At 36.7% G+C, this 25,000-nt stretch overlaps 2 protein-coding genes across 2 annotated transcripts in view; one reads left to right on the top strand and one right to left on the bottom strand.

Moving 5' to 3' along the window:
* The window catches only part of LOC136843421 (peroxidase mlt-7-like), a 203,554-nt gene that overhangs the window by 80,191 nt on the left and 98,363 nt on the right, over positions 1–25,000 (bottom strand). Inside the window, exon 13 of the transcript XR_010854550.1 lies at positions 5,362–5,429. The gene's annotated coding sequence lies outside the window, so the exon portion shown is untranslated. The remainder of the gene's footprint in view (positions 1–5,361; positions 5,430–25,000) is intronic.
* Positions 1–25,000, top strand: part of fid (fire dancer) — a 116,629-nt gene that overhangs the window by 56,158 nt on the left and 35,471 nt on the right. Inside the window, exon 2 of the mRNA XM_067111863.1 lies at positions 12,288–12,415. The gene's annotated coding sequence lies outside the window, so the exon portion shown is untranslated. The remainder of the gene's footprint in view (positions 1–12,287; positions 12,416–25,000) is intronic.

Below are 25,000 nucleotides of genomic sequence, written 5' to 3'. Positions count from 1 at the left end.
TCGCTAAGAGAAGATTTATAATGCATCTGCATTTGTGTGTTCGGCCTATTGATTGACTGACTGGTCTTGACCGCAAACTGGTGTTTATGTACGTTTGAGACCTTATAATATGACGATATCACAAGGAGGATTAGTGGTATAACTTGGCCGTAAATCAAAATTATTGTTATACAATGTCTCCACGTGTAACATTTTCTTTTCTCTCTGAATAGTGTCAAGGTTAAACCTCATAAACAAAGTAGTAGACGAAATTCATCGGAATATCTGGATAAATTAATTACATAGCAAGGGATCGACCTTTTCGTTATAGGAAGGAAAGTTTAGCGTGACGGCCTCCACACTCGAGTTTCTTGTCTACAATGCAATCAGTCACCGATGACTAACACGCATCAAGTAATGGTCGATAAAAAAGACCTATGATTCCAATTGCGCTTCTATAGTTCTGGGACGATACTTCTACAAGTGATAATTCAAACTTCCAAAACGGACACCAAGAAAAGTCCAATAGCAACCATGTCTTCAGTTATCGGCACGTTATCCATAACACGTGCTTCTACTCCAATCAATGAATTTAGATCCGACACAGGGAATTTTAGGAACGCTAGGAATCTCGAGCAAAAGACATTTAACAGCAAAATTGCGCACACAGATACATGTACATAAAGAAATGCTCACGTGAATATACGATGAGTGCATAACAACTTTGTCATTTTCAAACATTACATTTCTCATCACAGACACACTTGCGCACTAATACGCATGTGAGCAAAAGAAATGTACACCACTATACTCACATGTACGCATGTGCACTTTTGCATGGTTATGATTACAGCAAGAAAGATGGGTTTAGATATAAAGTAGGCAAATGAAGAGAACGATTGGAACATAACATTAAGGCCAAAGGCCAAGCGCTGGGACCTATGAGGTCACCCCCCCTGAAAGGGAAATTGAGAGTAGAAAGGGTTTAAAGGTGCAACAGGAGGAAAACTTCGCAGCTGCCCTATGATGCAATTGTTAGGAGAGGGAAGAAAGGAAGATGGAAGAAAGAGAATACGAAAGGAGATACAGTAAAAGGAATGAAAGGGGTTGCAGCTAGGTGCCGAAGGGACGCTGTAGAGAACCTTCAGTGGTGGCTACAGTACGCCGCGTGAGGTACACTGACGGCACTAAACCCCTAAGAAGAGATGAAGAAAAGGTCAGTAAATACTAAACAACAATGTTCATTTGAGTAAGTGCCTCAGGTTCGATCTGAAATTTGAGGAATCTTGTACTGTACAATGTTGCATAAAACCAGAGACAAACATTTCAAAAACATGCTTCGTCTTCCTACTCCTAAATCTATACATCTGGATTCAGAAAAATATTAAAATCATTCATTCGTTAACATATATCAGTCTCAATATATGGACACTGGCAAGAATACAGACAGACTTCTCATAACTGGACCAACAAGTCTTCAATTCCGCGAGAATCAGCAATTCTCAGACTGCTTTTTCTACTGATTGCCTTATTCTCTTTTCCTCAAGCTTTGGAATTTTCTTACTGCTTTTGTTTCCCTTGATGACTACAATCCTCCACCTTACAAGACGGAGATCTATAACTTATGGCGTTAAAAGTCCCTTTTCTCCACCGCTTGAAAGCTTTGGAACTAACCCAGTTTTCCTCTACAACAGCAAGAGCTACTACCAACACATACATGAACAACATCAAACAAAGTCAAACAGAAAGACCAGCAGCTGGAAACTTTCAAGAATGAAAGGAGGACGATTTTTAGAGGTAAAATGGTCGCCATATGAACGAGGAAGAAAAGGGGGACTTCAAGTAGGTTACTGATATGAAGACAGAAAAGGTTTGGAGAGAAAACAGATCCCTTGTGGACACCAGGTGGAATTAAAACAGCCACGCTTCTCCGTAAAAGCCTGTACATGCAGTTGACTCCAATGCGAATGATAAACGTGTGTGTGAGAGAAGGAGAGAGAAAAAAACTGGGAAATACTGGGACAAAGCTCATCTACAATCTCCCTGAGAAACGAAAAAGAATGACGTTAGACCTACTGGCTTTTCTCGGGTTCTGAAATATCAGCTGTGTGAATTTTCCTTACGTACAATTTTCTTTTTTTTTTTCCTAAGTATTATCACTAATCAGTGGCCTTCCAGACCACCTTTCCATATAAACAAGCTGATGATCATAACTAACAGTGAAAAATTAAAATTCCCTATTTATATAAGCATCTTATCTCACTCTCAGGCACATTTATTATATATATATATATATATATATATATATATATATATATATATATATATATATATATATATATATATATATATTTGTGTGAATGTGCAATATACACACACTTCTTATCCAACTTGTGACTCTTGGCCAACGCAAGAAGACTAATACAAATGGCTACATGTAAAATCCTGCCTAATTTGAGATTCAAGGTCAAATACAGGTAGCTAACTCATCTGAGCCAGGCCATCCAGCGAGTCAGGAGCGGAGAATTAATCTCGACAGGTGACACTCAAACAAGGAGCCGCATCCCTAATTAACTGCCTTTTGGCAGGTAAAGAGGATCACCTGGGAATTGCATTTGCATCTTATTACTCCATCAATAGTTGAACGAGGGAACATTATCTCCACTACATCTCGTTTGTGTGCCAAGGCTTATTTGGTGAGTGTGCAACTTGAAATGAGAATGTTCAGGAGGACTTCTGTACAAATGTTCACAAAGATGTTCGGGTAACATTCGTACAGACGTTCAAATCATGCACGCGTATTCTCACATCGCGACTCATTCCGATTTCCATTTAGATTTTCATGAGGTTTTTCATACTCATGTTCATGTAGAAGTTCTTGCTGGTCAAAATGAATGGAAGATAAATGTGTTCAAAAAGGATTTCATTCACAACAAGACCTATTTCTTTAGAAAAACACTGAAGATAATTTGTCATCTCTTCAAACACTTGATATGAAACACTCTTGCGGGTCTTCATTTTCACTCTAAAATGACATACAGTGATTAATCAATATTTTCCTTGTATAGTCTTTAATGTTATTTACCTGTTTGAATATTCACACTCATAAGCGTAATATTAATTGCAAAATCCGAGGAGGGGGCGAGAATTGCTACACGTCTGAATGCCACGAATGAATTGATAAGAAAATACCACGAAATGATGTTTACGCTGTTACCGAGAGATGACGCAGATTGGGCTGAAAAGGACCTTGGCTTAAATGTTAATGTCAGGGTTGAGTCGCCCAGAATAGCAGTCGCGGCCGCCACTGAATTAGTCCGGACTGCTGTTTTGGAGGAGAGGAATAAAAGTAAGAACTGGGGGACTAATATTTACGACTGACTGTGGTTGTAAATGACACTCGTGAGTTTATTTCTACTTCTACCGTGAAAGATACACCAGTTATATATAAAATACTTTTTGATTCATTCTGGGGGGGGGGAAGCACCTAAGCGTAGGTTCTTGAAAGAACAGGAGCTGATAATTTAACAATGAATGAATTTTCCAGCAAGGTGAAAAGTGGAGTAAGGTAAAGTGGAAGGAGCTGGAATGCTAAGTGAGTGGAGATTACAGAGCACTGCAAGAGGCACCCTGTGAGGTAGATCACGGCGCCCCCTCCCCCTTCTACCCCCTCCCTCCTTCCCCATCCTCAACGGGCCCTTAGTTTTCAGGGTATGCTCCTAATGTGGTGTGATAAGTGTCCTAACTCAGATGGATACTTGTTGACGTTCCAAGTGCATCTCGTGGCCTTAAAACAAGTTAAAAACAATTGATTTTCTTTGAGACAGGAGGACTTCTTTATGACTCAAGGTTCATTCTTCATATCACTGGAGATGTGGTGACATGATGTGAAGGAACTGAAGCGATGAAGCACGAACAAAGCATGTGACATTTGGGGAATCTTCACGCATTATTTTCGTATATAAATGAACTGACTTGATCAACGTTAAAAGTCGTGGGTTCATTATAGCCTAAAAATATCATTAATACTTTACAAATTAAATGAGGTTTTTAATCATGAAAACCAAAACAGGGTAAATGCATTAAAGGGATTAGCTTTCTGATTATAGGTCCGTCAATATGAATGAGATGTGGTATTCAGCACACTTCATTTGGTAATAAAATGTATTTTCTGTTGCGTACAGGAGTTTGCCTATGGAGTGGCAGAGTGTATCTGCACGACATTCGGAGTTAGAAGTTACATAAAGCGGACTGATAAAATACTCCAACAACTATGAGAAGATATTAACTGTAGCACAAAATACAACGAATCTCGAAATTATCAACGACAGCTTATAAAAAGTTATAATTAAAAAAATGTTGATTATGTTAAAATGGACTCCATTCAGCAATGGAGTTGAAGATTACAGTTAACAACCAAGAATTGTCAGTTACATTTCTTAACCTACTCTTTGCCTGGTTTGTTCGTATCGTTCATCATTAAAAGAGGTTTGCGAAATCACCTGGCTTTTCTACTTTCTGGACTTTTGATTCAGTGTTAACAATCAAAGAAATGTTCATCTAACTTAGACGGGACTCAAGTGACTCTAAGTTAGGTTGACTTACGTTTAGTTCTAATTACGGTTCTTCCGGCTTCAAGTACACTGATTACGTCAGAAATGGGGTTAGTTAACGGGAAACGTTTCAAGCGTTAATCTCCGTTACGCTCTGACTCAATAAGTTCGCAAAGCTAAATCGACAGACTGATGAACATATACAAACATAAATAACAACAAAAGAAAGAACAGACTATGTAAGGCGCTTTATAGGGGCCGTGCAGCAATTCTTAAGCTCACGAAAACCAGCATCTGTGTTACGACTTTATACTAGAGGGAGTGAGAGGCGTTTGGTATCAGCATTGGTACTTCTTCACCTTTCAACAGAATGATGGTGCTGGTGAGTAAAAAAAATCGTGCTAATTATTGGGGAGTAGGCACTACAGGCAACAGTGAAAACCCCTCTGTTGAAACAGAGATACCTTCCGTCGAAGGTATAAATCACTGAATGTTGTCGAAAACAAAACGAAAAAATACCGCTTCTATCACCTTTCCTTTCCCATAACAAAGATCAAGGGAGGCGGGGCACATCCCGCAAAGAGAACAATATTTGTAATCGCGGTATAAACAGATCCAAAGAGTGTGATGCACACACTATCGCTTCTGAAGGTGTAAGACTAAACAATACCGAATTTTCATGCAACATCCGATGATATAACTTTCCAAGCGACATCAGAAATAAAGTTTGGAGTCGGCGATACAAGTTATGGTCAAATACTATGAATCACGATGAACAAGTTAAAGTATTAGCCAGAGTAATTTTGTAAATAACTTTCTTGGTACTCACAACCAGCTGTAGATTTCACCTGTGCAGTTCTGTGGCAGGAAATGAAGACAAGCTCATCGACTCAAACCCTGGAATGAAGAATTCTGCTTTAGACTGACTTTCAGGAACTCCAGTTTTAAACAGAAAAAATTCGGTCACGCTTGCAAAAGTGACAACAAATTCAAATATATTTGTCATAGGACTTCGAATATTTACATTCTTTTTATATCAACGCCCTAAAATGACCCGTGACCCATATGAACCCTTTCCATGACCCACCTAGACTAACCCGAGGTCAGCTAGATCCATCTGCCTCCATAAAGTTGTAGCAATAGAATTATGATTTGAATTTTAAGTTTCACTCATCTAGAAAATTTAATGTATGTGTTCATTAGGTAGTGTCCCAAGGTCTGAATATATGAAGCTTGGCATTTTTCTAACGTCTATCAGTGTTCTCTATTTGGCCGCAAAAGGAATTGGAATATAAAATTTAGGCCAAAGGCCAAGCGCTGGGGTCTATGAGGTCATTCAGCGCTGAAAGGGAAATTGAGAGTAGAAAGGTTTTAGGAGTGTAGCAGGAGGAAAACCTCAAAGCAGTTGCACGATGAAACAAATGTTAGGAGAGGGCCGAAAGTAAGATAAAGAAAAACATGAACGGAGGTACAATATAAAAGGAATAAAAGGGGTGGAAGCTAGGGGCTGAAGGGATGATGTATAAAACCGTTAGTAATGTCTACAGGGCACCGCGTGAGGTGCACTGACGGTACTGCCTGGGTTCTGGATTAAATTAATTGTCAACGCTGATGATTATAACCATACAAGCTATACATTACCGAATAAAACCATACAAGACAATGAACAAAGAAAACAAAAACAGAAAGTGCAACAATAAAACTGACGCAAGACAAAACAATTCTAATGTCTACACAAATTCACTGTAACAACTCAAGGGTCTTTTTGTCTCTTGTATTTGGCAGAATGCGATTGTTCACTGTATGTCAATAATATTAAAACTGACAATACAATTTATACAAATAAACCTCACATATCCCATGCACCATTCAAGGCAAAAGGTTTTTTTTTCAGTCATGATGCATTTAAAATTAAAAGTAGCTGTAAAAAAAAAAAGGCTCTGCAAAGAAGACGACCTTTACATGATAATCCGGTAAGAAGTTCTCTCTCTGAATACCTTGATCAATACACCTTTAAAAAAAAGAAAGTTTTGACTAATGAAAACAAAAAAGCAACTCTGTTCGCATCCATCCTTACGCAAGCAAAGCCTCAAACACAAGACTGAAGGCAATGGAGCAAAGGCTAATGTACTCTGGTATATTTGCCCGCAATTACTGGGACTAAATACTCCAAGTGTATCACAGGTATAGGCAAATTGCAAGGGGAAACCAATATATATGTCAAGTAGTACAATTTGACTGACGTCCAGTATTCGTTATGAAGCAAGCGGAGATTCGTGTTCCACGATAGGCACATGTTTCCTGCCTCAGTTTGAAGTCAATAATAAAGTGACTATAAACTAACAGGTAAAAATGTGCAAAAATGATCAGGTTTTTGGCAGGATGATTTTTTCTGTTGCAGTTTTTTTTCTTGGGCAATACGTTACTACCCTAATACAATTCTCTTTGCATTTTAATGATTTACTTACATTTTTATCTTTTTATTTACTAATCTGCTAATTTATTTTTCCTTTTTTAATAAGTGATATCTTCTTTCTGCATTTCCCTTTACCTTCAGTTACTTCTTTCTAATATACACCATATTGACTGGAAGCTAGAATTTCAAGTTAATGGCCCCTTTGGTGGGCTTGTTCCATATTAATAAGGTTCAACTTCTGAATAATAATAATAATAATAATAATAATAATAATAATAATAATAATAATAATAATAATAATAATAATAATAAGGAAAAAGCGTTTCTGTAGTTTCTGTCATGCTTATTACATCTTCTTTAATGTAAAGGGTTGACAGTTGAAAGAACTGCAAAAGAGCACCTCGAAGACGAGGAAGTCAGAGAGAAAACTGACGCAACGATAAACTGGCATTGAGATTGATATACTTGGAAGTTTTTTGCAATTAGATTCATCCAAGACTCAGCAATAAAAGTAAGAATATGACTATGGCTTTTTCTCCTTTACGTGTATATAATTATATTATATATACATGTGTGTACATTTATATATATATATATATATATATATATATATATATATATATATATATATATATATATATACACACCGAAATGTGTTTATATATATACATATGTGTGCGTGCGTGTATGTACAAATTACAATAGTCGCTTTTCTCAGCGTTACCGGACATTTCCTAAGATCGATATCCAATGCTTTCGACAAATTACGATCTAATAATTTCAATATCCATATAGCAACGTGAACATTACTTGGCAGTACAAGAACGCTCTTGTTTACTCTTGTTGTAAAATGTTCTTTTCTAACGCAAAAACCAAAGAGAGAGAGAGAGAGAGAGAGAGAGAGAGAGAGAGAGAGAGAGAGAGAGAGAGAGAGAGAGAGAGATTTACATAATTTTCGCGTAATCTTTTACATTACGAGAATGTCGGAAGAGCAAGAAAGTGAATTATTCCTATACCTTTTCCTTCTTTTCATTCCATCACCTCCTCCTACCATTCTTCTTCCCCTTACGTAAAAAAGGAAGCCAGGAGAAAACTAAGAGAAAGGAAAGGTAATCCAACAACAAGAGTTGATAGAGGGAATGAGAAACCAGGCAATTTGTGTGTTTGTGTGTATAGAGTGACGATATTGATGGTGAAATAGTTACGGATAGGGGAAGGGTGTGAGAGGAAGGGGAGGGGAGGCTGGCTGATTGGGAGTCATGCGATGGGTGGGGGTGGGAGAAAACTTTGGTTGAGAGAGAGAGAGAGAGAGAGAGAGAGTCTTGTTCTTTTATTCGTAGGCGTCAAGATGGCTAACCATGGAGAGAGAGAGAGAGAGAGAGAGAGAGAGAGAGAGAGAGAGAGAGAGAGAATTATTTACACACATACACACACACATATTTGTTAATATTTTACACACACACACACACACACACACACACATATATATATATATATATATATATATATATATATATATATATATATATATATATATTATAAACAGATACATACACACAACACACAACACACACACACACACACACATATATATATATAATATATATATATATATATATATATATATATATATATACATCACTTTTATATATTATACATTCTTCTGAAAGAGAACGTGTTTACATATTCTATTACAACCTTTAACCACGTAATACAACGTTGTTGCCGAATCAATTAACAACGCTTTCTCTTGCCATTGAGATAATTTCACAAGATCTCCATATGCATGTTTGTACGAACGTAAGTACACACAGTATGTTCCAGTTCCCATCTTCTTACTTCAGATAATTGTCTGTGCTGCTATTGCGTCATCAAGGCTTTGCGGCAACTTTTGCATGCATCCTGTCCTACTTTCGTGTCTTCGGCCAATGGTAACCCGAGTTCGCTTAGACGCAGATGATATAATGATTGATGTTTACTCTGCTGACATTTCTGAGATCCTTCGGTTTGACGTCATTCTCTCTCTCTCTCTCTCTCTCTCTCTCTCTCTCTCTCTCTCTCTCTCTCTCTCTCCAAGTTCGCAAAGAAAATGGGTCTGGTTCAACCGTCTGCCATCAGTTTTACACTTTTTACCTTTTATTTTCAGTGGTGAAAAGGCAAAGGCTGTCGGAAGTGCCTTTATCAAATTAGGTCATTACACGATAAAATAAAATAAATATACAAAAATTTAAAGAAACGTATAGCAATTGATCAGTGATTTTCCCTTCATCAATAATATCTTGAAGCTGAAGGAGTTCAGGGAACGCAGAGAAAGGCAACGGGTTATAATTTCTGGAATGGTTCAAATGACTGTTCAAGCCGGTTGACTTTCGAGTTAGTGATGTCCGTGATTGTGAAGGCTCGAAAATTCAAAAGTCGACCAAACAGCAGGACTGAGTAAGTCGTTACGATAACGAATATGACATTCAACTCGTTAAATATATTCAGCTTCTTAAGAAGCCTTGCTCTAAAATGTAGGCAATGAATATGAAACACTTATTTTACATTTCAAGTCTCCCATTTTGACCTTTAGTATTGAAGAGCGCGATAGGAAAGTGAGCACTTAGGGGTTCCTCTAAATTTCATAAATTTCTATACAAGTTTCAGTTTATTTATATTGTACTCTCTGCCATACGATAGAAGGCTGTATAACCGGCCGTGAAATATACGATTTTTTACTTTACAGAAGAAATAATACCAGGAGAGAGAGAGAGAGAGAGAGAGAGAGAGAGAGAGAGAGAGAGAGAGAGAGAGAGAGAGAAATCGACAATACCTTTGTAGTTTAGTTTTGACTGAGCTAAAATCTGAGGTTTTTTTGAACAATAGTTTCAAATTCGGCAAGTTTTAATTTAACAGTCTTACTTGGAGTATAGAGATCCAGTGAAAATTTTCTCACGTATCTTCTCACCTATTAAAAATTAATAATCAGTTCTCGAGTGATATTACGTCATTGACTTTGTTACAAAGTTACATTTATAATTATTGATTATTTATCGCAGTTAACGCAAAACAAGTATAACCTAACATTAAAAACGGTGATATTGATATCGTGTTAACAAGAAGGCCGTAATATTTTAAGTATGAAAATGGTTAAAATAATTTTCAAGTTAGATACATTTATCTCAAATTTTGCTTTGGTAATGATAAATTACATCCATAATAATGTATTCATGATTACTGAATAATTAGAAAAAAATATGAAGATGAAGCTTCTGTGTTTTTTAGCCAAATCATTTTAAAATGACAAGTTCTTAGTTTTGAAGCTAAAGTACGATATCTCCCTTGAGCAAACAATTCTTTAATTTAATGGGAAAAAGTGCGGTATGTGAATAATGAGGAATTAGTCTTCAATCGAATGGGAACATTAGTATTGTCTTCGCCTCTCAGTGAATAATGTGCTCAATGTTGAAAAAGAGTTTATATAAGAACCCTCGCTATTAAGAAAGTGAAAAAACTAATAAGTCAATATACAAAGACCCCAAGAATGTCACTGACATAAATTTCAAATATCATTTCACTGCAACACACCTGTTAATCCTGGCTTATATTTAATTCAGAAAAATAATTTGCGAATTCGTTTGCTCCATCTCATACAACGACGCATAACTTCGTGACTTTGAAATAGACGTCAAATGACTCCTTTTTACTGTAGGTCAAGAAATAATTAAAAATCTTGAGAACAAAAATGTCTTTGTCTTCGCTCAACATTGCTAATTTACTTAACTCTTTTTAGTTTTCTGTAAAAGAAAACTATTGTGACGGCTTTGTCTGTCCGTCCGCACTTTTTCTGTCCACACTTTTTCTGTCCACACTTTTTCTGTCCGCACTTTTTCTGTCCACACTTTTTCTGTCCGCCCTCAGATCTTAAAAACCACTGAGGCTAGAGGACTGCAAATTGGTGTGTTGATCATCCATCCTCCAATCATCAAACCCAAACTGCAGCCCTCTAGCCTCAGCAGTTTATTTTAGTTTATTTATTTTATTTTATTTAAGGCTAAAGTTAGCAATAATCGTGCTTCCGGCAACGTAACAACTCAGGCCACCATGGCCGGCTGAGGGTTTCATGGGCCGCGGTTCATATAGCATTACACCGAGACCAGCGAAAGATAGATCTATTTTCGGTGGCCTTGATTATACGTTGTACCGGCTGTACAGAAAACTCGATTGCGCCGAAGATACTTCGGCGCATTTTCTTCTTTTTTTTTGTTTACCAACTGACAGACGCATTAGTGATTGACCCTATCTTGAAGTCACTGACGCCCAGAAATGATAAACCGTTTTTTTAGTACATCAATGACGAGGTTTGATGGTGATGTCTTCGGCCTCAAAGGCTGGACTTCACTAAGCTGTACTTTATTTTTGTGACGTCACATACCTCCAAGGGGACACTGACGAACAATTTCTCTCGTGACGTCACTGGCCTCCGTGGGTAAACCTGATAACTTGGTCTTTTAGTGACAGAAGCGACCCCAATGCTGTTATGAAATTCTTGATTGACACCGACAGTGAAACCTGATTGGCTCTTTTATCCTTTGACTCTGCAGATCGCAATGGCGAGATCGCATTCGATATTATTCTGTGATGTTATTATTCAAAGCACATCCTTAGATCCGTGTCATGCCGCAGGCTCATCAGGGGCACCGGACTCTGCAAGATGTCAGCAATACCTAAGTAAAACTTTCATTATTTCTAAGTTTTTGCTTCACTGGTTTTACCCGATTAGTAGCCATTTCGGATTTGAGTTGTAAAAATAATTTTTTATGCATTTTGTTTCTATATATCTGCATTATGCTGCGGATACACTGGAAATGGAAAAAGCCATAAGACTAAACCTTGTTGCAGGAAATGCTGTGTTCTCTGACCTTGGCCTTAAGAGCTTCCATTTATTGGGTAATTTTAAAATCGCCGTTCTCTAGAGTATTTGTTTCTCTATTTCTCACTCTATAGAATAAACACTAATCTCTATCTCTCCTTCTTTCTGAAAACTCAACTGCGTGTGTTTAAATGCTGCCCAAATTTGGTGATTTAGACATTCAGACAATATGACATGTTCTCTCTCTCTCTCTCTCTCTCTCTCTCTCTCTCTCTCTCTCTCTCTCTAAAATGGCTTGTTTTTAAAATGCATTTATAACTATTCTCTGAAAACTCAACTGTGTGTGTGTGTGTGTGTGTGTGTTGGTATGCTGGCCAAATTTGGTGCTGCAGACAATATGACATTCTCTCTCTCTCTCTCTCTCTCTCTCTCTCTAAAAGGGCCTGCGTCATACAATGCTTCTGATTGAAACTCTTCTCTCTTGCAGGTGTAATGTCGTGAGGAAGCGGTGCCCAGCAATGGCTAACTGTGCCCGTGGCTACCCGGCACCTTCCTGCCCAACCAGCAGCACTTTTGCGCCGACGTCACATCCCCTACACGCACACCACGCTAATGGTTAGTTCAGTCAGAGCTACTCTCTCTCTCTCTCTCTCTCTCTCTCTGTTATAACTGAATCACGAAAAATGGAACGTGATGAATATATAAATAAAGGCAATGCCACGAAGGAAAGAGAAGCGACGGAGTAAGGCAAAGTTTATTGACATTTTGTTTGTATACGTTATAGTGTAGTTTTCCGTTTGTAAACGTATGTCCAATACGCATTGTTTTTTTTTATATGATTTTTAAATGGGAGTACCAAACTATTCATTTGCTGATTTGTTGCCTGATTTTGTAAGAGATTATACATGGATAAACTGCCGCAGGGCGAAAATTGTAATACGAATTGGAAACAAGAGCGGAACAGGATAACTTTGTCTGCGTACGTTTTCTTCTGAATAATATCTGCTAGGAAAACTGCAGGAATTAAACATTTTCTGTGGCTAGCCCAAAGATCTCTGACCTATTGTAACTAAGTCCGGAAGTCTAATCGTGCAATAACTGTCGTAGTAACGTTCCCAAGTTAGTGAAAACACTTTATTGCAAGTAAAAGTTCCTTTCACATACACGACGAGGATTGAGACAAACTCTCTCCTTTCGGTGTGCTTTCCATCTATACACAACTAAATTCATTTCGTCAAAGATTAGCGAAAGAGATCTTCCTAAAAATTTTCTCCCTGAAGAAAATAACATCGTTTTCGGAAACTCGCCCTTGTTCCTCCCCCCTCCCCCGATTTCTTCTCAGTTACTGTGATTTATCTGCACCGTTAATGACAACTGTTTCGGCTGTGTCTTTAACCTACTATAACTTAGCATTACAGAATGACCCTGTAGTATAATGGAATGGAACGGAATATAAAATTTAGTCCAAAAGCCAACCGCTGAGACCCACGAGGTCTTTCAGCTCCGGAAGGGAAATTGAGAGGAAAAAGGTTTGAAAGGTGTAACACGAGGAAAACCTCGCAGTTGCACTATGGAACGATTGTTAGGGGAGGGTGGACAGTAAAATGAAAGATAATATGAACGGGGGTACAGGTATAGTAAAAGGAATGCAAGGGGTTGCAACAAGGGGCCGAAGGGACGCCGCAAAACCTTAAGCAATGCCTACCGTGCACCGCGTGAGATGCACTAACGGCACCATCCCCTCACGGAGAATTGAGTGTCATTGTTATCATTTTAATACAAATGGTGAGCAATGGCATAAGGTAACCGCCGGAGGAGGATTTTGTTACAAAATACACTCTAAAACGCATACTATTCATGGTTATAAAATGACTGTGATACGGATACATGAATCAGTGCCATTGTTATAAAGTTGGCGAAAGATAGCAGCGACACATCGAGGATGCCAAACATCACGATACAATAAGCTGAAGGTGCGCTGCTCAGGATGACTGAACTTCTAAGCGAAGAAATGACATAAATACTTAGGTAAAGAGAAACTGGCAACACTGCAACGAGGAAACCAGCGAAGGACGACTTTGATTAACCAAATCACAGGCTGAAAGAAACAATGGCAATGCTCATGACAATGGGGCTTTCCCTTAAGGATGCTTCTCGGGGGAATCTTACTGGAATGTCAGGTGGGTGAACTTTAAAGACATCAAGGAATAGTTAAACGGACTTGATTGACATCAAAGGCTGTATATTATCTTGACAAATAGAAAAATATTCTTCATATTGTCAACAAAATTAAAGATAAATGAGTGACAAATACAACGATGAAGTCATTTTCTTCATCATCATCATCAAGCTTTTATTCCTTATCATCATCTTTATATCCTTCTCTTCCTCATCATCATCTTTATGTCTTTCTCTTCCTCATCATCATCTTTATATCCTTCTCTTCCTCATCATCATCTTTATATCCTTCTCTTCCTCATCATCTTTATATCCTTCTCTTCCCCATCGTCATCTTTATATCCTTCTCTTCCTCATCATCATCTTTATATCCTTCTCTTCCTCATCATCATCTTTATATCCTTCTCTTCCCCATCGTCATCTTTATATCCTTCACTCTTCAAATGCTATGCAACAAATGATCTAAAATCGAAGATCCTTTGAGTTTATACATTTCCTATGAACATGAAAGACTGATAGCAATCATACATCCCAGATATTCACAAAAGAAAGAAAAGGCTGGGAAAAACACTAAGTTGGCTTTGCAAGCTTATCTTGTCTCTGTTAACTAAAATCTGTAGGATGCCTGACGTAGCTGACAAGTCCATTTTTATTCTAAACTACTGTTAGGCTATTGTAAATTACAGATCCTTTTTCTTACATAGGAGATCAGCTTAGGTTTCGTGAAAAGTTATGTCATCAATTTATTTTGCTAACTCTTAATCTTGACTTAAGGCATAGACGTAAAGTGAGTCCACTATGTTTGGTGCATAATATGTACTACAACAACAACTTCCCCTGCACTCTTCTACACCTGAACTAGCTATGTTTTCTCGGAAAACAGTGTTTCTTTTTCAAGTATCAGGTTTAGTAGTGTTCAGTTTGCTAGGAGTTTTATCTTGGCTACAACTAAAATGTAGAATAGTTTGCCTAGTGCAATTGTGGAGTCTTCTGATCTCCAAATGTTTAAGCGATGAGCAAATTCATTCTTGCTTTCTGCTCACAACTCCTGAATTCAGGTGTTTCGGTTTTATTTTCTATTCCCTCACATTTATCTACTTATTACCTCTTCCTTTAACTTGTCTCTCTTTGCAGGCTGATTTCCCTTTGGAGACCTCTTGGGTTTACAGTCTGTTGACTCTGTCCATAAGGGTTTTCAGCTGAAGATTTAAAGAAGGAAAGAAAGACCTTACCGAGAGACAGCGCTGCTCTCTCAAAGTCTAATCCGGTGCAGCAGAGACGTTCTTATCTCTCATCCAGGTCACGGATGGAAAGAAGAAAAAATGCAAGAAGGAAAAGGCGATTAGCCTAAATGATGCCAAAAGCTCCATCATTCTATTATCGGATCCATTTACTCTGAGACAATAAACGCTTTGAACCACAGTTGGGGAAAATAATGAATGCAGTTAGACAACAGTGATTTTTGTATTATTATATATATATTATTATATATATATATATATATATATATATATATATATATATATATATATACACACACACACACACACACACACACACACACATATATATATATATATATATATATATATATATATATATATATATATATATATATGTACGTATATATATATATATATATATATATGTATGGTTCAAAGCGTTTATTGTCTCACAGTAAATGAATCCCATGATAGAATGATCCTAAATATATGCATAATACATGCATACATACATATACATATATATATATATATATATATATATATATATATATATATATATATATATATATATATATATTATATATATATATATATAATAAATAATAAATGTACGTGTGGTTCAAAGCGTTAATTGTCTCAGAGTAAACGGATCTGATGATAGAATAATGTATATATACATACAAATATATATATATATATAAATAAATAAATATGTATATATATATATATATATGTGTTGATGTATATATATACACATATATGTGTACTTGTGTTTACATCTGATGATACTGACTTCAGTGTGCCTTATGTACCACACTGTAGACGGTGCTAATGGTTCTTTGTAGCATTCCGCTAACACCCAACTTCACTGCCTTCTGCTTTTCTTCCTCTCATTTTAATCTTTTCCCAACTGGATGCCCAACTTCTCCAACTTTACCTCGCTATATTTATTGGCATAGGCTATCTGTCAGACAACCTGGCTGAGACTTAGCGGTGTCGTCAACTAGTTTAAAATAATAATAATAATAATAATAATAATAATAATAATAATAATAATAATAATAATAATAATAATAATAATAATAATAATAATAAGTGTGTAAACATAAATGGCAACTAAAATATTCCAATATCAGTAAATTGACTCCAGTGCGATCAAAAACAAACGAATATGAGAGAGAGAGAGAGAGAGAGAGAGAGAGAGAGAGAGAGAGAGAGAGAGAGAGAGAGAGAGATGCATCTTCAAGATCTAAACAGCACAAATGCCTAGAGATAATATGGTAAAAACGTAAACAATGAAAACATAAGATTAACTGGAATGACGCCCCATCCCCAACACCCGCCAACAGACCGCACCAAAAAAAAAGAAAAAAAAAAAAGGCCAAGTTAAAAATATTCCCAAAAGATAACACGATGACAGTCAAGGGGGTCAGCAGCCGACCTGCACCCAGATAGGTCAGAACAAGCTGTTAGAACTGTAAAATATGACCGGAGGGCCTTTAGTACGATGAGAAGGCCGGACAAAGTCTGACGCAGTCAGGTAGTTTTGGCGTAAAATATGTTGGCGAAGGATCGAGGCGGTATTGACTGCGTATATTGATTGAAGTCATCTCCAGGGGAGAGGAGAAAAAAAAGGACGAGTTGCATTTGACGCTTGGGGGCTTTGTCTCTCTGATATATGGCGGTGTTTCTCCAACAAAAGGCTCATTCTCTACGGATTATTCCTAAGTTTCTCTCACTTGCAAGTTGGTGGACGCGTTTTACCGGAACATTTTGCGTTTTTTGAGGGATATATAAATATGTAACTATATATATACATGTATATAAAAGACATATATATATATATATATATATATATATATATATATATATATATATATATATATATATATATATATATATATATATAAAACTTCCCTGACGGAGAACTTGCCCAATCTCATGGAGCAGCAGAAATTCGAGTCGACCGCACTGAAGGTTTAGGGAGAGGGAAAGGTGATAAAAACATGACGGAGAAGCAGGAAGTATTAAATTTAAATGAAGCTTGCAGAAGGGGAGCCAATGGGTGGTTGTGGAAGGGGGAGAGGGAGGAGAAGGAGAATTAGAAGAGGTTACGAGGGGGAGGAGGGGAGTTTGTTCACGGCAAACCTTTCTAATCAATAATGCCGCAGTTTCTGTCCTTATAACTTCAATAAATTCAGAATGTCGTTAAGACCACGTTCTCTGCACTGGGACAAACTTAAGAGGCTTTTCCCCCTTTTTGGGAAGGTTCAAGGTTCCGTAATGTGACATTAATAACCTCAGGGTTCGAGGAGGGGGGAGGGGAGGTGGGGGAGGCAGTGGGTGAGGTGGAGTAGGACAAGGCGGGTGTGGGTGATGAGGGCAAGGCTATTAAAACTAAATGCTTCTCGAACTTATTATTAGGCGAAAATACATGGAATTAAGGATGTTCATAACGATAGGCAGATTCTAATTAAGGCGAGAAATTAGCATAAGCACACAGGTAAGGCTCCTTCATGACTTGGCTCCTTGCTCTTTTCTTATTATAATACTTTCCTATTTCCGCTGATAATGAACATTAACTGCTTTCCTGAGAGCTTCGTCATAATACGAAAAGATGCCTAGCGAGTAACTTTTTTTTTTGTTCCCCAGGAAAATTTAGGGAATGGGGTAATAGCGTATGATTTATTTCCTTATTTTGATGAAGAAAACAATGATTTTCCGGGGGCTCAATCGCTAATTGGAAAGACGCCTCTTGCAATTTCGAAATTCCTGAAAAACACAATGACCCAGTAAGGACTCAATATAATTAATTAATACTAAGAGCAAACAGGGATCAATGATGCAAATTTTATCAAGACAGTTTCTAGCAAATTCTTGTAAGAAATGATTTTCAGCAACGCTTGGCAGACTTGCATCCACTCCCAGTGGCTAAACTCTTATACTCGTCAGTGGCGTAATATACTGCAGAACACTGGGTATTAAGTTTTTCATCTTGCGTTTTATTTAATTTTTTCCGAGCCCTTTTTGTTTTATTCACCATCAGACGATTCGTCTTGTACATCAATTTTAAGGTTTATTCTTAGTTCAATGCGCCATGAAAGAATTTTGATCTGAAACTGTGATCCAGTTCACATGGACTTTTTCTCGGCGTAGCATTGGCGTTATTACATTGCATGCTAACAGAAAACTCCAACAACCTGGGCCTGAATGAGACAGAACAGAGCACCTTACTAAACTGCGTGAGAGAATGACATGAATCACAGGACAAGAGAAGGAAAGAGAGAGAATTAAAACCAGCAGAAGTGAGGTGAACGAAGGCCTTTAAGGCTAAGCAGTTCTCCTTTAATTAAAGTCGCAAAGATGGTTTAGCAGAAATGGTATCAAGTTATGGTTGGTGATTTTTTCGGACAATACCTGAAGAATAAGACTGGTTTGACTAGTGCTAAGGACAAAACACACATTATTTCTAAACCCCTCATCAACTAAGTATTCCCTTAAGATTAATCTGTGAGTATTTTCGGGGCAACTACCTTGTAAATAGACGTTAGAAAATATATATACACCATATATATAAATAAATACATATAATATATGTATATATTATATATAAATATATACAATATATATATATATATATATATATATATATATATATATATATATGCGTATACACATACGTCGTTGCTATTACAAAAAATACGTTATTTGGCCAGTATGCCCAGTGACTATCAGCCTTTGCTTCACCAGTAAAAATCCGGAAATCTATCATGAGAGAGAGAGAGAGAGAGAGAGAGAGAGAGAGAGAGAGAGAGAGAGAGAGAGACTTACGCCCGTTTCCTGAAAAATCTACCGTGCCCCTGTTGATCTTAGATTCCCGACAGTTAATCCCACTGTGGAGGTTCCCAGCCAGAATGCAGGAGGGTTGACGGGTAAATGATATTTGGCGTGTCGCCCACGTAGAGTTTATCCTCATCTGAAGTTTACTTTTTGAATGTTAAGATGTGTGTGACCTCGTTATAATCTTACAATGATTAATGTACTGTCTTTCACAACACATTAATGGTTTAACTCGTGACAGACCGCGTGTCTGGATGTGAATATATTAGGTGTAGATATGTGAATAAATTATATGTGAAGGTGTGGATAGATTATGTATAGAGATATGAATAGATTATATGTAGAGATGTGAATAGATTATGTGTAGGTTTGAATAGATTATCTGTAGAGATGTGAATATATTTGTGTACGTGAATAGATTATGTGCAGAGATGTGATAGATTATATGATGAGATGTCAACGGATTTTTTGCAGTAACGTGAACAGATTGTATGTAGATGTCAGTAGAGTATGTGCAGAGATGTGAATACGTATGTAGAGATGTGTGAATAACTACGATCACCGTAACCGATCACATACTTCATAAGGATTTTTAGTTCTTTCTACAGCAAGCCAAAATATTATAGACCACACACTATAGACCTCTTTCGTTACGTGTGAAGGGAAAAGGGAGCTATAACACCACCTCCAGGAACCATACCCTTTGTATGGAATAATATTTGCTGCCAGGAAAAGCATTCTTTATTTCGCTGCTTTTTTAATAAGAACATTCAATACAGTTATTTGAAAAATAGCGCCTGGAGAGTAGCGAAGAAAAGGGAAGGATCGAACCGCTGTTGTGGGAGGGGGTGGGGGTTGGGGGAGGTTAGTCGGTGAGTGAACAGGCCTTCACTCTCACCGTTATAGGAAAACAATATCCCCGAACGCAAGGCTTCGTTAATTATTTGTAAGTATTTATGGCTAAACTGTGACGTTCCCAGTGTCTTTCCATTTTTTCTACTCTCCCTCTCTCTCTCTCTCTCTTCCTCATATAATATACTTATTTTTGATCATTGCAGCTCGTGACTTCCAAATGAACTATATATTTTACATCACCTATCCTGTTTTTGGAGTTTTTATAATATATATATATATATATATATATATATATATATATATATATATATATATATATATATATATATATATGTATATATGTATATATATGTGTGTATGTGTGTGTGTTGTGTCTGTAATGGCCCATTTTACGGACTGACTGCTTCATGAAGGGCCTATAAGACTATTATCCACGATGATCTATAAAAAAACACTAGAAAAGAGAAACGAAGTCTGAGAGAGTACAGGATGATACCTAATTAAGAGAAGGAACTGCCAAACAAAGTCTTGGTCTTCGTGAATGATAGACATATGCCACGACAGTTTATATCCTAATCATGTGAGAGCCAAAGGTGTGTGTATGTCTTCACGTTGAAAAATTATAAAATAATATAATAATGATGTCAAAAAATGAATGACAAAGAAATGTAACTGTATTTAGAGGAAAGAAAATTCGGCAACATTCAACAAACGCAAATGTAAGTATCAGATGCGTGTTGAAATGTGAGAGTATAAAAAATGGACAGAATTACTGCTGAAAACACGCGCCAAAGCGACTTGCATCTAGTCAAGAAGGATAAGGATATAATATCAAAAGTCATAAGACTCGAAAAACAAAAGAATAATAACACTATATGAGTAAGTGACTGATTGACTAGAGTCAAGCACCAGCGGTTATCAACGAAGAACTATATAGATTAGGGATCTGTAGTCTACATAAGCGTCCACAGCAAAGGCCGAGTGTATTGAGATCACAATTTTACGAAGAGGACCGGATTACTATTATTATTATTATCATTCAGAAGATGAAACCTATTCATATGGAACAAGCCCATAGGGGCCACTGACTTGAAATTCAAGCTTCCAAAGAATATTAAGGTGCTCATTAAGAAGAAGTAAGAGGAGGTAAAGGGAAATACAGAAAGAGATCCCACTTATTAAAAAAAGAAAAAAAGAAAATTAATAAATGAGTAGTACTGGAGGAGACGTCATAAGACGCAACATTACGAAACACGAGCCGACCTGGAGATTCATCAATAGAAGATTTGACGATAGTAAAAGACAGGTAATACAAGTCTCCTTACACGGGATATCGAAGATGTCCTGATGGCTGGACATAGATGGCAAACGACAGTGGCACAGAGAAACACTGAGGAAGCGGTTATGATACTTTCCTCACCAACGAGAGGCACATGATTCGATTCCTAGTGAAAGTGAGTGCTTCTAGTCTGTTTCACTAAGCCCCAGTGAGCTCAGTTAAGTGCCTGTGTAGAGTCACAGTCAAGTATGGGGCTAAGAACATCATCAGAATATATATATATATATATATATATATATATATATATATATATATATATATATATATATATATATATATATATATATACGGATATACATGTATATATATGAATGTATTTATATATATACACATAAATATATATGTATATGTGTGTGTACCACCTCACAGTCATCTAGTGAGATGACAGGATGTCCCCCAACTTTCCTCTGTTTATGGGATGTAGCACTGCTCTTATAGGGTAAAGTGCTCCGGGCAACGTGATATGTAGGGAGGAGAATGATAGTAGACATGGAAGACAAGTCAGCGATAGTAAAAAAGGCTGAAAAATGAAGGCGCAACAAAGCAGAAAGTAAAAAAAAAACATTATTGAAGGGGGAACAGGGAAATCGGCGAGACATCCTGGAGGTATGAATAGAGTGAAAAGGGACGGCGGCATTAGAGAAGGGAAAAAAAGATAATCAAGTAAAGAAAGTGAACAGTGATAAAAAATGAAAGTATAAGAAATAGAATCATAAAGGATACGACAACATAAAGAATCATCTCCAACATACAAACTTTAGGACGAGAGAGAGAGAAAGAGAGAGAGAGAGAGAGAGAGAGAGAGAGAGAGAGAGAGAGAGAGAAGTGAGGTAGCGGTGAACACAAGTGTTCTTCAACTTCTCTTTCCTTCCACTAATTACTATACTCGATCCAGGGACCCTTCTTTTTCTTCCTGCCTCACTAATAAGGCTTTGTTTACGAAAGGGAAACGTCCCTACTTTCTTTTATTTTCACATTTTTTTTTTTCGTCTCCAGTTCCTAGAGTCGTCACAGAGATATGCCTCAGCATATCATTATTTTTTGTAGGTCAAAGAAGTCAGCATCGGAAGGAAAAGGAAAACTGCCTCTTGCGTAGTTTCTGCCACTTCGTCAGTGAGTCATCTACCATTTAATGTCACTGTCACTTACGTAACAGCAAGCACCGAAAATTCGAAAGTTTCAATGCGCGGAAAGTAGGGCCCTCTTAAGAGTCGATTATATTTTATGTGATGGTCTGAAAGCTCGTTGGGTTTCACCCTCGAAGTGCTTTTGCTGTGTTCTTGCCGAAAGAGGTCATTAAACTGTATTGTTTCCAATTTATTTCCCTGGGTGGATGACAGGTCGTGTCCACTGCGTCATTTCTTTAATGGCTTGTTTTGCTGTTGTCATTCTGATTTTACTTCACATTTGGGGGAGTTGGTCTGAATTCTTCCATCTGGGGGTATTTTTTTCACGACAGTGTCGTCAGGTTGATTTCTTGGTGTGACTGTCTAGCTGGTTAGCAGAATTTAATCTTTGGTAAATCTTTTTATTGTTAAAATTGACTACAATAGTGGATTTGGATAGTTTAATCTGTTTCATAATCGGCTCAAAAATCTTTATGCAGTTAAGCATGATCGTCGAGCTGTGTTGCTTTTTAGATTATTCTATCGTTGGAGCATGAAAATATTTTGGCTATATAAACCTAAGATCCTTGAGATGGGTAGCCTAGTTTCTGTCTTTTTTGCGCTTCTTAAATTGTCCAGTTACTCACTGAAACTTGATATATTCAATAGTAGTTTTCGTTAGATTTTCAATACTTGAGTGTGCTTCCTTGAGGTATCAGATACAGACCTGGAAGACGGTTAATATTCATAACTAAATTACAGACAATTTTGATTGCTATTCATTGTCTTGATCTACTAACTCTGACCCAGATATAGTTTAACAAATATTAATAATCTTCTTTCAAGAGTATATCTTGTTATTATTATCAACTCTGGATAATAAACGTACCCTAAAGAACTCCTTTCACCTTACCCGACAATCGATACCATGACTTGTACCCATTACAATAAAATTAGTAAGTCTTACTAACTGACAGACCTTGACCTGTATTTATGAATAACGAAAGTCAAAACGAAGATTACTTTCCTGACCTTGCCTTGTGACTAACTTTTAATGATATTCGTCAATTTTGTTAGCATCCGAACACCTCAATGGTAATCATACCCTTGGATTTTTATTATGCTAAAGATGCGGACTAATAATCATACCGCACCTTTTAGCGGTTGCCATAATGATATTAAAACAGTTAAAACCTTCAAAGAAAATAATAAAGATATTATCAAATCATTAGAATCCTCAATGGTATTCAAAGTTTTTTCTTGTAATTATAAAACTGGTTGATAATCGTAACCTTCGCTATTAGGGGAAATCTTAGCCCTAGTTGGTAATCATGCCCCTCGGAAACAATCATAACCTTGACATATAATTAGAGGTAAAGGGTCTGTCACACCGACGTTTTCTCTTACTTTTCACGAATATTTCTCTCCTAATGATCAACGTTTTTCCAGTTAATAAATGTTGCTTTCAGGTATTAATAAAAAACGTTTCTATTCCTATCAAAGTTATCTATCCTTTCATAGACGTTTGTATACCAGCAATAAGCGATGTCATAATCATAAACGTTTCTGTTCTCTTCATGAACGCTGCTATTCATTTCATAATTAATTGTTCTTGTCTACTTTATCAAATTCCTTTAAGCTTCTAAACTTTTTATCCAATTCGTGAATAATTTTCCAAAGTTCTATAAATATCTGTTTCCCTCCTAACTACCCTTATTTCTTTAATTACAGTTTAAATTAATTTTATAGTATTGTAACCGTATAAAAACGTTGTTTGTAACTCAGTAACCATTTAGAGCTTAAAAATTTTAAGCATTCCTTTCAAAGATGTTTCTCTCCAACCATAGATATTTACATTCCTGAAATACCTTTCCCACACCATTCACAAACGTTTATAACTCCATAAATGTTTTTATTTCATTTAATGAAGACTTTCATCTTCATAAATGTTCCTGAATACTTTGTAGACAATTTTTTCCCATCTTAAATTCCTTTACTTCTGTAAATTAATTTGTCAAAGTCATTATAAATACTTTCTGCTTCATAAAGCTTCCTATTCCTTTCACAAATGATTATGTGATTTAGGTCATAAACACATCTCATCTCTTCACAAAATCTATCCAGTTCTTAAACTCTGTAGACCATTCCGAAAATATTTTTACTCCCTTCTTAAATTTCCTGTCCTGTCCATAATCGTTCCTTTACTCTTAACAAACACTTCCTTCTCTTTATTCTCATTTTTGTCCCATTTTGAAAACGTATTTGAGAATACGTTTTCAAATCTTTCATGAATGCACCTGTCCCAGTCATAACTTACTCTTTGATTCATAATCATGTCTCTCTCCTTTAAAAAGTTTGTGTGGCCTTCATTCCTTTCATTTACAAACTTATTTAATAATGCCTCCATCATCATAAACAATAGCATTACTGCTGTGCAAATTTCTATCCCTCTTAAAAAATTATTCTCCCCTTCTTAAACATTTGCATGTTTCAAAATGCCGATATACTTTTGAAAAATGTTTGCCTCATTCGCGAATGTTTATGATTCCTCTCAACTACTTCAATCCTTCATAGAAATTTACATTTAGATAAACGTTCCTGCCACCTGCAGCCTTGTAAACGTTTAATGCTTTGTTAAACTTCACTTTCCCTTCAC

Source organism: Macrobrachium rosenbergii, chromosome 11 (assembly GCF_040412425.1).
Source record: "Macrobrachium rosenbergii isolate ZJJX-2024 chromosome 11, ASM4041242v1, whole genome shotgun sequence".
Taxonomy (NCBI): domain Eukaryota; kingdom Metazoa; phylum Arthropoda; class Malacostraca; order Decapoda; family Palaemonidae; genus Macrobrachium; species Macrobrachium rosenbergii.
This window is presented reverse-complemented; position numbering and strand designations above follow the sequence as displayed.